The sequence below is a fragment of the Colobus angolensis genome, unplaced genomic scaffold (genome assembly GCF_000951035.1).
Source record: "Colobus angolensis palliatus isolate OR3802 unplaced genomic scaffold, Cang.pa_1.0 Scaffold23, whole genome shotgun sequence".
NCBI classification, from domain to species: Eukaryota; Metazoa; Chordata; class Mammalia; order Primates; family Cercopithecidae; genus Colobus; species Colobus angolensis.
Genome location: NW_012115488.1, coordinates 19,418,331 through 19,422,926, shown reverse-complemented (window position 1 = coordinate 19,422,926; position 4,596 = coordinate 19,418,331). Strand labels below are relative to the sequence as shown.

The following is a 4,596-nucleotide window of genomic DNA, read 5'->3' as shown; positions in this document are numbered from 1 at the left end:
GCCACTGCACTCCAGCCTGGGCGACAGAGCGAGACTCCATCTCAAAAAAAAAAAAAAAAATAATAATAATAAAATGATTATAAACTAATTTTAAAACTTAATTTTTATTTTTAATTATTATGGATACATAATAGTTTTACATATTTGTAAGGTACATGTGATATCTTTATACAATCATACAATGTGTAATAATCAAATCAGGGTAATTTAAAAATAAATTTACTAAATCAAACAAAATAGCAAGAAGGTATTGTTTCCATTTGTTGTTTCATGCTGTAAAGCATTCTTTTAAACTTGTGTTTCTTCAGATTGCTTATGAGAATTTGTCTCCATTTTGCTTTGAGAAAAGCGATAGTAATTTTTAGTCAGCATATGTGGCCACTGACTCTTCATTGGTTTTTTTTTCTGGAAAAGCTGAAAATTCTACCAACAGTTCAAGAACTGAGATTTGTTTTTCAGTTTTATAATTCCTTTGTGCAAAATGATTCAGCAACTAAATAAAAAAAAATGCCTCTAATTAACAAAATTAGGGTAACAATAGCACATTCAATAAAAGTTATATTAAGCAGCACAAACTTTTTTTCCAGAAACCTACAATTTTTCCCCATTTGATTGTACTGGGCCTCAATGGTTAACATACAAGACATAGTTGGTGGAATGGTGGTTTGCTACTTAATATCTACTCCACCTCAACTGAGAAGTCTGAGCTAATCATGGTACTTCCATTTTCCTCCCCAGGTCCTAGTTTATGAATGATCTCATAATCTAATCCTGGACAAGGGTGTGAAAAAAATAAAAATAAAAAACAACTGTGTTGGAGGACTTTATGGAAACCTTTCTCATTCTTAAGAAAGATACATAAAAGAGTGTGGCCCTGACTTCCAGTTAAAGTTACCATCTGGTTGTAATTATAGGAACTGCTGGTACAATCCTCTTATCAACCTAAGAATAAAACCAATACAGAACAATGAGCAGAACCAAGGGAATCACAGAGGAGAGGAGCAAGACCCTTGAAGTACTGTGCCTGCTGAGGCCCCTATCTATGATATTCTGTTACATGAAAAAACACACTTCCTTTAGAAAATTTATATTAAACCATATATTGGTGTTTTCATATGGTTCAATTTAATATAAAGAAACAGAGAAAATACCCCACATCTTAATGACCAACAATATTTTCATGTATTTAAGACCACATTAAAAAGCACCCCTCTCAGAAAAAGCTGACTAGAAAAACTAGTTTTGTAAAATTATAAGCAAGGAAATTCATTTGCGTCTCTGGAAATGACTTGCTTCCTGTTATTCTGTGGATAGAATCTTGAAAATGAAGAGGGACTAATTTTAAAAACCGTTAAACAAGAAGACAGCACCAGTAAGGGATGAGCTCACAAGAATTATTAAAAGTTATACTGTAGACTAATTATATTCTGTACTACAATTGAAAAGGCAGACAAATCATACTACTTATATGCTTTATTTTGGGACCTATGTATTTGGAAAATTAACAGTAATACAAGTGGTAGTATAGAAGACATAGTGAGCAAAATCTAGAATTATCCTCTTTAGGTGTAGTATAAATCAAATAAATATTAAACAAATGGAATGAGATTGATTGCAGGATATTGCAGATGAAGCCATTTGAACTAAGCCTCAGTTTTCCTATCTTTCAAATAAGAACAATAGGAACTACTCTGCAAGAAATGTTTTTAATTATTTCATAGTGAATTTAGATCCTAGCATAGTCTCTGATACATCCTGCACTAAGGGTGTATTTTATTAACAAGCAGCTGTCACAATCACTCCTATTGTAGTTCTGTTACTTCACTCTGTCCAGGCCAGAAATAAAAATTCCTTTTATGAAAAACTGCACCATTTACTTAGATATTCTTTTCTGCTCTGGCTTTTAGTTATTTAAATATTATCCCCGCCCCATACCCCCAGCAGAATTTAGGTTCTTTGCTAATTTTTATTCAGTAAGAGTCTAATTTGGATGAAGAATTGTAACGAGAGAAGTAAACAGCAACAGAAGTAAAGCCAAAAACTGTATTGCTAAAAAGTTAAGATAACTGAAGTAGGACTTAGTAATTTCTAATAAAATATTTACTCCAAGAGCGAAAGCTGGACCAAGTCATCAGTTTAAAAATAACATTTTCAGTTTGAGGCCAGGTGCGGTGGCTCACGTCTGTGATTCCAGCACTTTGGGAGGTTGAGGCAGGTGGATCACCTGAGGCCAGGAGTTTGAGACCAGCCTGGCCAACGTGGTGAAACTCCATGTCTACTAAAAATAAAAAACATTAGCCAGGCTTGGGGGCGCACATCTGTAGTCCCAGCTACTTGGAAAGCTGAGGCATGAGAACAGCTTGAACCTGGGAGGTAGAGGTTGCAGTGAGCCGAGATTGTGCCACTGCACTCCAGCCAGGGGGACAGAGCAAGATTCCATCTCAAAAAAACAAAAACAAACAAACAAACAAAAATTATAAGTTCGGAAATCTGTGGAACTATATGTTTCTTTGTCCTTTAGAATCCAATTCAGTGGTACATTGTGCTCACATATAGACTTCATTGATCACATAAAAATAATGATTGGTTTATACAAGACTGTCTTAACCATGTAGTTAGGACGTTTTCACAGAGTTTAAAACTGGCTCAAGTGCTGTTTTATTAGGAAATGTCACATTCTATTAAGAAAAAAAAAAAAAACTTTACTTGAATCAACTTTACTACATTTAATTAGACAGATTAATATAACTTCTTTAAGCAGGAATACTACTGAACTGTTTGTATATATGTATGTATGTATGTATGTATTTATTTATTTATTTGAGATGGAGTCTCGCTCTGTCACCCAGGCTGGAGTGCAGTGGTGCGATCTCGGCTCACTGCAAGCTCCGCCTCCCGGGTTCACGCCATTCTGCCTCAGCCTCCTGAGTAGCTGGGACTACAGGCGCCCGCCACCACAACTGGCTAATTTTTTTGTATTTTTAGTACTGACGGAGTTTCACTGTATCAGCCAGGATGGTCTCAATCTCCTGACCCCATGATCTGCCCGCCTCGGCCTCCCAAAGTGCTGGGATTACAGGCGTGAGCCACAGCGCCCGGCCTGTTTTATTTATTAAATCATATTGACAATATTTAAAAGTACTTCTATAAAACTTTCAACAGTTCTAAAAAAAAAAAATAATAATCAGGAATATCAGAGTCAGCAAGGGAATCATCTTTTCAGTTCAATGGTAAAACCCAAACTGCAACAGTTATATGTTTCCTGATATTCTTTGATGGCTGACTTTAATTTGCCTTGGTTAACAAAATATGTGGCCAATATAATCAGTCAGCAACATATAACACATGTAACTATAGCCACCAGAGACTTTGCTGTAAAAATGGTTGTAAAACCTACTCTTTCCATTGCAGGGTATTTGCAGCAATCTTGGCAATGGAAAGTAGATTTATTGACAACAATAACAACAGTAAAAGATGCCACATTTCTGGACCTTTCTATTACTTTATAATAAAGTAACAGTAAAATAATATATATACACACATATATATATACACACTTAAGTATATACTTTATATATTGAAGTACATATATTTATATATTTACTGGAACATATAAATATAAATTTAAATAAATATTTCTACATATTTATATATTTATTGCTATATATGTATATATTTAAGTACGTAATCACAACGAAAAGCAGTTATGTGAAAATTATGCACATAATTCACCACTTAACTGTTTTCTAAAATCCAGGATTTTATGGAGAAATTTCTTGATAAAGCAATTTACAATTACATTAGAAGTAACAGAAAATCTGAATAGCTCTATGTGTATTAAATAACTCTTCCCATTCAATAAAAAAGTCCATTCACTTAACAGTTTCACTCATTTGCTCTATTAAATACTTCAGGAAGAAATAATAGCAGTGTTACACACATTTGTACACACATAGATGCAAAAGGAATCACTTCCCAACAAATTTGATGAGAAACAGAAACCCTAATTTCAAAACATGATAAAGATACTATAAAAGACACACACACACACACGTATATATATACACACATATATGTGTGTGTCTTTATAAACACTTGAAGAAAACATTAGTGAATTGAACCCAAGTATATAAAAGGATATAAAACCCAGTATATAAAAGGATACCATGACAAAGGAGGATTTGTCTCAGGAATATTATGTTGGTTTAACATTCAAGAATCAATTAATGAAATTCACCATATTTATTTACTAAAAGGAAAAAAACAATCAGTACATGCAGAAAAAGTACGTGACAAAATTCAAAACTATTCATGATCAAAACTCAGCAATCGGCGGAGCAAGATGGCCGAGTAGGAACAGCTCCAGTCTCCAACTCCCAGCGCGAGCGACACAGGAGACCAGTGATTTCTGCATTTTCAACTGAGGTACTTCATCTCACTCGGGAGTGCTGGACAATCGATGATGGTCAGCTGTTGCAGCCTGACCAGTGAGAGCTGAAGCGGGGCGAGGCATCGCCTCACCTGGGAAGCGCAAGGGGGAAGGGAATCCCTTTTCCTAGCCAGGGGAACTGAGACACACAACACCTGGAAAATCGG

At 34.9% G+C, this 4,596-nt stretch overlaps 1 protein-coding gene across 1 annotated transcript in view; it reads right to left on the bottom strand.

Annotated features, from left to right (window-relative positions):
* FAM174A (family with sequence similarity 174, member A) overlaps positions 1–4,596 on the bottom strand; it is a 50,075-nt gene that overhangs the window by 9,652 nt on the left and 35,827 nt on the right. The gene's annotated exons all lie outside the window — the stretch shown is intronic.